Genomic DNA, 13,024 nt, shown 5'->3' with positions numbered 1-13,024 from the left:
AAGTCTCCATACTCTTCAATCACTTCCATCGAAAACTTTTGCAAGTCTCAGTGGAATAATGCATACATCAGAAATTTTACTATTCGTACCATCAGTTTCATCACGTGTTCCATGCCTACAAATTTAGTACACAGTGGTCTTTGATGTAGAGAACAATGACTTCCATCTACCGATTGTTGTAATTTTTTGCTCCTTCATTATCGACTAAATTTTTATATTCCTTTTGCGTGGTGTTAAGGTTTCATTACTAATTTGCAGCTCCCGTCGATTACGCGACTGCACAATAGATATTGAAAATTCTCATCCCTCTCTTGTGTCACTCCCTTTCAGTTTTAAAGGCTGTGACTATAGATCATTAGGTCTCTTTTTGTGCAAACTGTCACTGGACGAGTGAATGTTCTTCATACGAGTACAAAGAATAAATAGCGAAGGTAAACAGCGGTGGTACCACGATTCTGTCGAAACGAAGAGAGTTGTGGAGACCGAAAAATGCCACAGCGGGGTACTAAATGTACTGCGCGCAGTACCGCGTGCTTCCGAGAAAGGCCGAGCAAAGCCGAAAAAGGCCGATCCTCGATACGCGTGCGGCCCGTACACCCGGCTCTTGTGGAGTTTGGCATGTCGTAGCTGACCCAGGTTTACAGGATATGTGTACATGTCAATGTAATCAATACATTACTCTTGTTGCCCTATTCATGCAACTACACTTAAAACTTCTTTTAACTCGCTACGTATTTTTTAAATAGAAATTCATCAGTGGAATAGAAAGAGTTGACCAGGATAAATTATTTTAAGTTAGATTTAAAATTTGCTTTCCTACCTGTCAGCCATTTTTTGGTTTTGGCAGATAATCAAATTTTTTGTTGCTGGATACTGAACTACTTTCTGAGTCAAAAAATGTTCAAATGTCTGCGAATTCCTAAGCTACCAAACTGCTGAGGTCATCGGTCCCTAGAGTTACACACGACTTAAACTAACTGATGCTACGAACAACACACACACCCAAGCCCGAGGGAGGACTCGAACCTCCGGCGGAAGGGGCCGCGCAATCTGTGCATGGTGGATCAAACGGCGCGGCCTTTCTGAGTCACTAACAGCGGAACGTTAGTGTAAAAGCTTCTGCTTAAACTTGTGTTTGCGTCTAATTGGTATCTGATAAATGCATGAAACTTATTTTGATACAAGATGCGTAATCTCAGTGCAGGGCAACAGAACTGTGTTCAAGTTAAATTCTGAACGAAAGCGTGCGAGAGAGTGATCCGTTTTCAATAGCGTTTAACTGTGCTGTCCGACTACAAAACAAAATGATTCAGATTAAAATGTTGGCCCTGAATACGGCTAATCTTTATCCTAATCTTGTAAATAACAACTATACCGGAATCGTTATTGCAATTTCAGAGCAAATTAAGATAAAAATTAACGCATCTGACTGTGTGATAAAATTGCTTGAAAATTCACAAGACAGCACTTTACTGAAATCCTTTGATGGTATTAAGCCTCAGAACTGATGCTGACATTTTCATAAACACACTCTGACAACCATTGTGCCCTACAGTGTACATGAACCTTGGTGGTAATTGAATTCATTCGCCTACATGTGCACACGGAACGCTCGTCTGACCCGCAGCCTGTTACTACTAAGATAAAATAATGAAACTGTCGAGAATCAACTTTCATTGACCGTACTTGCGATGTGCAACGGAAGACGGCATTTTATCACTTTTTATAAATGTGCTTCTTCAGCACACAACTCGCGACGTGCAAAGCAAGTATACAAAGCACATTCATAGAGATAAAGACTGAAAAATGATGAACTAAACTTAACGTCTGATGAATAAAAACAAAGACGCCACATATAAGTATGCTTAACTAGTAACAATACACCCTCTCATAAATTTTCTCACAACTAGACAAGTTAGCAAAAATGTTACTCAATAATTTTCCTGTGCACAATTACTTTGACACTTATTTCAATTATAAGACTGTAAGTAGGCTGTTTATGTTTTCTTTATGTAAGTAGGCTGTTTAGGTTCTTATATTGGTAACGCCGCCGCCACGTAGCGCTCTCTGTATGAAAATGCAATCACTGGCTATGCTGTGTGCAGTCTGTGGCTGCTTTGCATTGTTGTAATACTCGCCATTGTAGTGTTAGGCAGCTGGCTGTGAACAGCACGTAGCGTTGCGCAGTTGGAGGTGAGCCGCCAGCACTGGTGGATGTGGGGAGAGAGATGGCGGAGGTTTGTAATTTGTCATGAACTGCTATATTTATATATGATGATATCAAGGTAAATACATTGTTTGTTCTCTATTGATATCTTTCATTTGCTAACTATCCCTATCAGTAGTTAGTGCCTTCAGTAGTTTGAATCTTTTATTTAGCTGGTAGTAGTGGCGCTCGCTGTATTGCAGTAGCTTGAGCAGCGAAGATTTTTGTGAGGTAAGTGATTTGTGAAAGGTATAGTTTAATGTTAGTCAGGGCCCATTCTTTTGTAGGGATTATTGAAAGTCAGATTGCGTTGCGCTAACAAAATATTGTGTGTCAGTTTAAGCACAGTCATGTATAATTGTTGAAAGGGGACGTTTCATATGTCGACCCTTAGCCTAGGATACCTCACTGGAATCTTCTGATTTTTTCTTGTAGTTTGTGTATTTAGTGTAGCTTTTGTTTATTGCTAGCGCATAATTGTAGAGAGAATCCCCTTTGTAGTTGTAGCCTTTCATTGTTGTACAGTAAAACAGTTGTGGCATGCATATAGATTTGCACCAAGTATTTCGCAGCTACGCTTGCAATTAACTAGATATTATTTTCAGTGCTATGTTAATGTGTTCTCCTATTTTTGCACTTCAAATTGTGCTTTTCTGTATTATCGTGTGAAATATTGTGACAATTATGGCGTGTGAAAAACGTAACACTAGGCTCCAAAGTAAATTGAGAAATGATAGTGACGACGAGCGTAGCTTGCCAGGACCACTGGGTAATGAATTAACTAATGTTCAAAGTAGTAATTTGGTAATTGCGCATAGGGAAATGGAGCGGGCGGCAAACAATGGTGTAGACAGTGAAACAGGTAGTGAACAGGGAAGCGTTATCGATCGATTGGTCGGCAACAGCTCGCCTCAGGAATCGGGAATGACAGAACACAATATTGCAAATACTACAGACTCAGGTTTTGGGTTCTCACCGTTTTCTCAAATGAGTCAAGACACATTTTCCGCTTGTCAAAATGTGAATGTTGCCGGTGCAAATTCACTGCCGAAAAGCACTGAGGAACATGTTTCAGACACCAGTGCATTGTTATTACAATTAATGCAACAAATGGGACAAAAGCTTGAAAAGTTAGACACAATGGAACAAAATCAGAGACAAACACAGCAAAAGTTAGACACAGTGGAACAAAATCTTCAAAAGTTAGACACAATGGAACAACACCAGAGACAAACACAGCAACAGTTAGACGCAATGGGACAAAATCTTCAAAAGTTAGACACCACACTTGAACAAACACGTGAAGAGTTAACTAGTGAGTTACATAACATTGAATCGAAATGTCAAAAAGTCTGTAATGACATAAAAACACAAATTTGTGAGCATTTTCAACCCATTTTTTCGCGGCATGAAAATGTATTACAGAATCACGAAGCAGCGATAAAAGAACTGCAAACCATTGTTCATGAAAATCACACCTTGCAAGCTAAAATTGACTCAGTTGCATCTACCGATTCGGTTACGCAACTTGCAAAAACTCAAGAAAACTTAAAGGACACAGTAGATACGATTTCAACACAAATGGACACTCTGAAACTTGGTTCAGAAAAACACGCTGAGGAAATGTGTTCACTATCGGAGAAAGTAGCCGAACTTTCGGATAAGGTCACTAACTTATCTACAAAGGTAGATGATGATCTGAATGACACAAGACCTGTAGCCTTCACTGACACAGAAGAGTATGAACAAATTAGAAAATTCAAACAGAATCAAAATCAAATCAATACACAGTACAAAAGAGAAATCCGAGAAGTACAAGATCAGCTGACACAGGTAATACAAGAATTACGTATTTCAGAGGATACTCGCGCCCCAATACGGGAAGAGGGACACAGAAATACGGAACAGCCACAAAATAATAACACAGGGCATTTCGGAAGTTATGAAAGAAATTGGCAAGGTGCACCGAATTTTGAAATGGAACCGCCGAAACGACGTAACAATGACCGATATGCGATTCGCCGACATGATGACTTTGACTATAAGCTATTAATTACTACACGTAAATTCAAAACATTTAAGAATTCTGGCAACGACATTCATCCACAAGCATGGCTTCATCAATTCTCGCACTGTTTTCCTCCCAACTGGTCGTTAGAACACAGATTAGAATTTATGTGTGGCTACTTGGAGACTGAACCAGCTGTAAGAATGCGATCGGTAATTCACGATTGCCACAGTGAAGGAGAGTTTTACCATGCCTTCCCCTCAGCATATTGGTCTCAAGCTACACAAGACCGTGTAAAACATAGCATCATGATGATGAAACACTTTGAACAATCTGAATTTTCCAGTCTTGTCAAATATTTTGAAGACATGTTGCATAAGAATCAATATCTTTCAAACCCATACAGCCCCTCAGAACTCATCCGCATTTGCTTACTCAAATTGCCTGAACATTTACGACACATTATTCTAGCAGGACGTTGCAAAGACGACATTGAAGCATTTCAGGGACTGTTACAAGTACTGGAAATTGACACAGACCGTCGCGGGATGCGAAAACAGGAAAACAATCACTACAGGTCACATCCGTCACAATTCCGTGACGACAGAAACAATAACCGGACACGACTGGTCTATTCTTACAATGCAAATCGTGACCAAAACAGACACCACCCATATGACAACCACTGGCAGAGTAATAATAGTTACAAAGAAAGATCACATTTCCGTAGTAATGAATATGACAGAGACAGTCATAGAAACAGACAATATGGTAACCAGAACTGTTATTATCAAGGGAGACAGAATAATTTCAGACGCAACGGTCCAGCGCGCAGTTACGATTCAGGGAGAAATTCTCCACCACATGACCGACAAGAAAGAAACTACAGGAACTACCGACATGACGACAGACGATATAATCATAACGATAGACGTGAATTTCATCAGAACTGGCGGGGCTCTAACAGAGCTGGGCCCTCTCGGCAAGGCGAATTTGTAGAAGTTAGGTCTCCTAATCCCAATAACGACGCGCGCCAACAAAGAGGCAGACAATGACTCGCGCCGCAGGCAGCCACCTGCGCCGGCTGGCTCAGGAAAAAATAACATAGACGCTAACATTAAGAAAAATTCCAGTATTCTTTAACGACGTATACCACATGATAATTGCGTTGAAGTTGAAACTCTGCGTACTAGGAAGAGTAAAGGTTTACACCATATTTCACATATAAAACCGTTTGTTGAAAGATAATCTGCTTTTTAACTTAGTCTTTGTCATAAAATTTTTCGCTTCACATTACTAATATGCTTTGTCAGACTTAGAATCTGTTAACATACAACAATGTTTGAAGTTAAATATCCAATCAAGAACCAAGAGAACTTATTTAAACAGAAATTACGAATGCATTGTTATAGTGAACAGACGACACAGTGTTGTATTTGTACATTCTTGCTTGTTAGTTGCACGATTACGTAACGACTATCAGGCTTACATACTTAGGACACATACTGGTACTGCTAATGAGATTTTAATGCAACATTTTGGTTACCTGAAAATACATTCTGTATTTAAAGTACTTTCTGTGAGATACCAGATGACACAGTGCTTAGTTTATGGGACAGCTACACGATTTATATCACGACGTTACCAATGTGTGACACTTTACATTGTTGCTTTTGCGGAGTATCTGTTTTATATCTGCACAGTTTTCTGTTTTATTCTGGGAAGTAAAACATGTTTTATTAGTAACTTTTGTGGTATAGCTACAAGGAGACAGCCTTTTCCGTAGCACAACAATACGTTACAGCACAGTAATTTCTTCATCACAACAATAAGCGTAATAACTAAGATATCTATACGCAAAGCATTTCACTTTTGTTTATCATGAGGTAAGTACATTGGCTTCTGCAGAACTTAGCTTTTGGAGGACGATAACTACGACACTTCCACAGAGATTATCTTACAACAAGATGCACATTTAGCGCTGCAGGACACGCATTTCAGTGATTAATGTTGTACTTAAAACATTTATTTTTAAAGATTTTTGAATTACAAAGAAAGTTTTCCGTGATACATTTCATTCCATTGCTGTAATCTGTCACACCTGAGGGTATAATTACATTAATCCTCAGGGGGGTACACACTTACTTTGTGTACCATGTGTGTGGCAACCACAAGGAACCCTAGCTAATATGGTATTTGCTTATACAACTTTACACATCGGTACCATATTTCTCTAACACACAAATTACACAGCTATCTGATCATGTAACTGAGAGATAAACTTTTTTATTACATCAGTGACATATGTTTACGCAATTACAGTGTTGGATTACTTCACACTTACGAAATTGTATTTTGTCTGTACTGTGTGATCTGTTCATATTTTTTCGGAACCATTGTGATACTATGAGAGCTTTGAATGATATATTTGGTAAGGGAGCATGATTTTTAAAGTACGTTTGAGGTAGATGACACTATTGAAATGAGCAGAGAATTTTTTTTAGGTTTTGAAATTATTGGAGGAAGCTACGACGATTTTGAGAGTTGACTGAGGTGTTATGATGTTATTATTACGACGACAATGTGTATTATGCTGTTGAGATATGTTTATGATCAATAAGATGATGCTATATGAGGAATTTCGTTATGCTATGTATTTATTATGATGAAATATTGAAGTGTCGTCGCAAGATTGACGTGTCGACGAATATATATATAAGTGTAATAAGGTAAGGAGTAATGAATAGTGATTAGGGACTCTGACTTATGGAAAAGGATGTTAGAAACCAAGAATCATACTTTAGAATTATGAAATGTGTGTACATGTGTGAATCATGCGTGAATGTATCACAATGCTGGCGAAAATTTTTTGAACACTGTTATATTTACAGGATTTTTTTTCTACACATTTGTTACGCTAATTTTCGACCTGTGAAATGTTTATATGAGACTGTCACTGTAGCGGAAACTGCTGTCGTAAATATGTCGGTCAGAAAGGTAAGTGACCGTGACGTAATGCGTTGCGAGCGGCCAGGTGTGCCAGTTGCCTGGAGGAAAAGCCATTATTGCGAGCCCTTTTTAGCAGCACAGGTAGAAAAAAAAAATAAAAAAAAGACGCCATTAACCTCGCTTCTGACATTCCTTTGTAGAAAGCATCGCAAAAACGACACGGTCGAACTTGAAAACATATGATTACACTGGATGCCTAATGAAATGACGAGAAATATTTTTATGTCTATACACCTGATTATGACTACTGTCTCTCTAGTTGAGAGATTTTTCTACTAACTTATGAAATGCCACATGGCTATTGAACGATGTTCTTATGCTTTGCTGTGTACATAGTTGCTTATTTCATTTGATATCTAGTTTCTAGCTACACTGCTGCATTAGTTCAAATAAAATTTTATAGATGTACTAATATAAATATTTTCTGTCTACAGATCCAGTAAATAATAGTTTTGTGATATATTTCAAAAAAATGAGGGAGCACAAAAAGATATTTCCCTTCACAGGAACTGCATACATAATTTTCTTTGCAATATTTGATAATTTATTTCATAGAGTAAGTTATCGTGATGCATCACCTTAGTGTTAAGATGTGACATAGGTATTAGACATGGCCATTTTTAGTGTAATATTTTTTCTGCTTGAGCTATGTCATGTTTAGATATAAGCTGCTGTTTGCCAGGCATAGTGCAACTGAACTTTAATTTGTGTTACTCTGCTAAGCCAGATTTATTTTTTTTTGCTGCGCATTGCCTCATATTAGTTGTAATGTAGATTTGCTTGGTAATTTAGATTTACTGTAGCTTGCTTTGCGATTTTCCATTTTTTTTCGTTGCTGTTTATATTAATTGTTTTATGTGCTGCTGCATTGCCTCGTCCCTTAGTTTAGCATCTGAGCTCAGTAGATTTAAGTTAGCTTAAGAGGGGGTAGCCTATAAGAGAATGAGTTGCGATGAATTTGAAGAAATGCACTGAGAGGCTATACGAGAAAAGTACAGAAAGCAGGTATAGATAGGACTTTTGAAAATAATGAAGAACGAAGGGAGATCTCTGAGAAGTAAAGAAAGTTTTGTTTGCAAAATACTGCAGTAAAACAAACCCTGTCCTTTCCTTTTGTGTTATCCCACTATGTGTTTGGGTACCCTTGTGTATATATGTTCTTCCTGTCTTTATATGTTTACCTCATCAGACTTTTGTTGTAGAATTTTTCTCATACTCAGCTACATGAACTATGATGAGGAATACTGTTATCCTCAAATATAATTTGCGTTAATAATATGTTATTTACTTTGTAAAGATGTTAGACATTATTAATTCTGTTTTGTTTTAATGCTCATGTGTAAAGTTGATGTTTCAAAAGTTATTCTGATCTTTTATATATTTACTTATGTCATAATTCCTGTAACACTGATGTATATGTTTATTTCTATTCTTTTGTAAAGCCCCTATTACTACAAACGTTATCTGTATTATTATGTTTTTAATGATGTGTTTTGTACCTTTGTTATTGTATTCTTATGTTATAAAATTTTAATTGTCACCAGTTCATGATATTATTAACTTGTTAGTTACATTTCACTGCACACGTTTCTGTTGGTCATAGTATATGGACAATATGTGAGAAGTAGGGACTGATAGTGTTTGCACGTGTGTTAATGATTCAGCAAGGGACTGGATAACAGCATTGCTGGTTCTAAGGACAATTCCAGAAACTTTGTGAGTGCACAAGTGGTGGTTTATGGACTTGCTATATTGTCCGCAAGACTCTTCGATGGTGATTGTGCACCTGCACGGTCACAACAGATGGCTGCTGGCTATCTCTACAAGGACTACAGTGGCTCTACATCTTTGATGATCCATCAATACCATTATTTCTACAAGGACTGCAGTGGGCCTGCACCTCTGGTGGCCCACCAGTACCGTAATTTCTACCAGGACTACAGTGGGTCTGCTCTGTGAAGACCTAACTACCAATATTCTTCAAAACGTCGACTGACTCTGCTGTGGGTTTACTCTGTTGTGGCCCATTACCTGTCTGCATGTCGAGTCAGCACTGTCTTTCCGTTGGAAGGACAACACTACTTCTTCAAGACTGCATGGAAATCCACTACGTCTGTGTGCATTGTCTTTTACTGGTCAGACTTTGAGAAAAACACTGCAATTTTACTGTGACGAATGATGAAGACTGTCTTTATGGACTGTGAGAAATTTTTAGCTTTTGACCAACATTGTATCAATAAGTGTGTGCATTTGATTTCTTTGTTACTGTAATTGTGAAAAATTTTTGTCAAATCTGTATTGGCCAGTGCCCAACACCATTTGTAAAAATTTTTTTGTGGGGAGCATGGGGGCTATGTAAGTAGGCTGTTTATGTTTTCTTTATGTAAGTAGGCTGTTTAGGTTCTTATATTGGTAACGCCGCCGCCACGTAGCGCTCTCTGTATGAAAATGAAATCACTGGCTGTGCTGTGTGCAGTCTGTGGCTGCTTTGCATTGTTGTAATACTCGCCATTGTAGTGTTAGGCAGCTGGCTGTGAACAGCACGTAGCGTTGCGCAGTTGGAGGTGAGCCGCCAGCACTGGTGGATGTGGGGAGAGAGATGGCGGAGGTTTGTAATTTGTCATGAACTGCTATATTTATATATGATGATATCAAGGTAAATACATTGTTTGTTCTCTATTGATATCTTTCATTTGCTAACTATCCCTATCAGTAGTTAGTGCCTTCAGTAGTTTGAATCTTTTATTTAGCTGGTAGTAGTGGCGCTCGCTGTATTGCAGTAGCTTGAGCAGCGAAGATTTTTGTGAGGTAAGTGATTTGTGAATGATATAGTTTAATGTTAGTCAGGGCCATTCTTTTGTAGAGAATTTTGAAAGTCAGATTGCGTTGCGCTAACAAAATATTGTATGTCAGTTTAAGCACAGTCATGTATAATTGTTGAAAGGGGACGTTTCAAGACAAATCCTTATATATGTAGATTACCTCAGAAAACTTCCTTTCTGACAATATATATATACTTCCTTTCTGATATTCTTTCACTCGTATCATCTGAGTACGACAAAATTTTTCGTCAAATTAATACAAAACGATTTTCCAATAATATTGCGTCGAAGCTTCTCAAGGCAAGTACATAGCCAGATCGTCTAACACACACTGACTGCTACTCTGACAAAGTAAAACTAACCTCTCTGACGAAGATCTGTGGTCTCAGGAACAGACTTACAAAGAAGTTGGTTATATCGATACTACAGATGTTGAGCACATTTATCAGATTGACAAATTCAGTCACAATTGTGCCTAAAACTTCTTCGAAATCGATATGGGAATTAGGACAGTCTTCTTTCAACAGCTTTTATATTAGGCAATAAATGTTATTTTCCCTGTAGTGTTGTAGATACGGATATCACTGTTCTTCTCAAATTGTACTCGATTATTTATGACAAATTTCACTGGCTATATATATATATATATATATATATATATATATATATATATATATATATATATATACAGGGTGTATCATAATTGGCTAAAATGGTTCAAATGGCTCTGAGCACTATGGGACTCAACTGCTGAGGTCATTAGTCCCGTAGAACTTGGAACTAGTTAAACCTAACTAACCTAAGTACATCACACACATCCATGCCCGAGGCAGGATTCGAACCTGCGACCGTAGCAGTCGCGCGGTTCCGGACTGCGCGCCTAGAACCGCTAGACCACCGCGGCCGGCTGTATCATAATTAATGGCGTAACCGTATACAATTGGAAGTACACGATACTAGAAGCAAAAAAGTCTCAGTAAATATAGGGTCCAAAACGCATACCTTAAGAGCTACTAGCGATTATTCATCTTTGTTGAGGATGTAGAAATTAGTAAGCTAACACACTTTGCATACTTCCACTCTCTGATTTCATACGGAATAATATTCTGGGGCAATTCAACACTTAGGCAAAAGGTATTCACTGCTCAAAAGAAAGTAGTTAGAATAATGTGTGGGGTTCATAGACGCACATTTTGTAGGCATCTGTTTAAAAGGTTAGGAATTCTTACAACTGCTTCACAGTAAATTTACTCAGTAATGAAATTTTCTCTCAACAACATGGACCGGTTTAAAATCAACAACCACATTCATGATTACAATACCAGAAAAAAGAAAGACCTAAACTATCCTTTACTTAACCTATCTTTGGCACAGAAAGGGGTAAAAATATGCTGCTATAAAACTTTTTGATAAATTGCCAGACGAAATAAAATGTCTGACAGACAGAAGTAATAGTTTCAAAAACAAATTGAAATCATATCTCCTTGAAACTCCTTCTATACTATAGATGAATTCTTGAATATAAGTAAATAAATCTGGAGATATAATATATACATTTTGTACCATTTAAGGGAATGGGATAGATAATAGAAATATTTGGTATAACACCATAATGTAAAAAAAAACTTGTTTCCTGTGCGCATTTGTTGTGCATTTGACACGTTCCACATCATAATGGTTTTCCGTGCTATTGATAAATGGAACACGTAACTAACTAACTAACACGATACTGTGAGACAAATCTCTTCTAGTGCAAGCTGTTTGCTTTACATATTTTGGAAAGTGGTAGGACCAAAATAAGAAAAAAATGTCCAGCAAATATGTGCTCTAAAACGCATACTTTAAAAGTTACGAGCACTTGATCATTAGAAGAGTTGTGTTTCAAAGTAGCAAAGATGAACAAGTGCTCATAGCTCTAAGGAATGCATTTTAGAGCACATGTTTACTGCACTTTTTTTTCTTGTTTTGGTCTATACTGCCACTTTCCAAAATATGTAAAGCAAAGAACTTGCAGTAGAGGCAATTCCTCTTTTCTGTCTGCCTTCCTCTTCATTTCCACGTATCCGTAACATCCAACGTCATTGCAGGTATGATATCCTTGGTCGGTCCTGTAGATTCCTTCCCTCAATAGCTCCTTCTGCTATTCTTCCATTGATGTTGTGATGTCTTGGGATGTGCCCTACAAGTTTGTCTCTTGTTGTTTGGATGTGCCACCACAGAGATCTGTTTTCCTGTAGTCTTCTATGCACCTCTCCATTTGTTATTTTGTCTCTCCAGCCGATGTTCATCATCCTTCTATAGTACCACGTCTCCAGGGCCTCTAGCCGTCTTCTCTCTTGTCTTCCCATGGTCCAAGTTTCACATCCGTATAGGGCCACACTCCAAACGAAAGCTTTCGTCATACGTTTCTTTACTTTGAGACTGATGTTCTTGCTGGTCAGTAAGTCCCTCTCAGATTAAATACAATTTTGTCCTGTTGTATTCTGCTCGTAATTTCTTTCCGGGTTCTACAATCCCTTGTGATTTTGCTTCCCAAGTAGGAAAATTCCTCAATCACTTCCAGGTCCTCTATTCCAATTCTCATACTCAGAGGTTCATATTCTGCTTCTGTACTGCATACCATCACGTTAGTCTCTTTCTTGTTTATTCTCATTCTCTACTGATTGCATAGAATCCTTGTTCTGAGGACTTCCTCTAGATCTTCTTTTGTCTCCGTAGCTATCGCAATATCATCTGCATAACGTAGCATGCCTATCTTCTGCCCATTAATTTTGATCCCCACCTCAGTAGTTTCTCGAACTTGGTCTATAGCTTCCCGGATGTAAGCACTGAATATAATAAAAAATAAGAGAGAACACATCCATGTCTTACCCCTTTCCCAATACTTGCTTCTTGTTCTTGGTGACAGTTCCAAATCACTGCCATCTCATAGTGGTACGAAGGTAAACTGCTTCGTGGGTGTAACTGTCTCACCTGTCA

This window comes from Schistocerca americana, chromosome 4 (assembly GCF_021461395.2).
Source record: "Schistocerca americana isolate TAMUIC-IGC-003095 chromosome 4, iqSchAmer2.1, whole genome shotgun sequence".
Classification (NCBI taxonomy): domain Eukaryota; kingdom Metazoa; phylum Arthropoda; class Insecta; order Orthoptera; family Acrididae; genus Schistocerca; species Schistocerca americana.
This window is presented reverse-complemented; position numbering follows the sequence as displayed.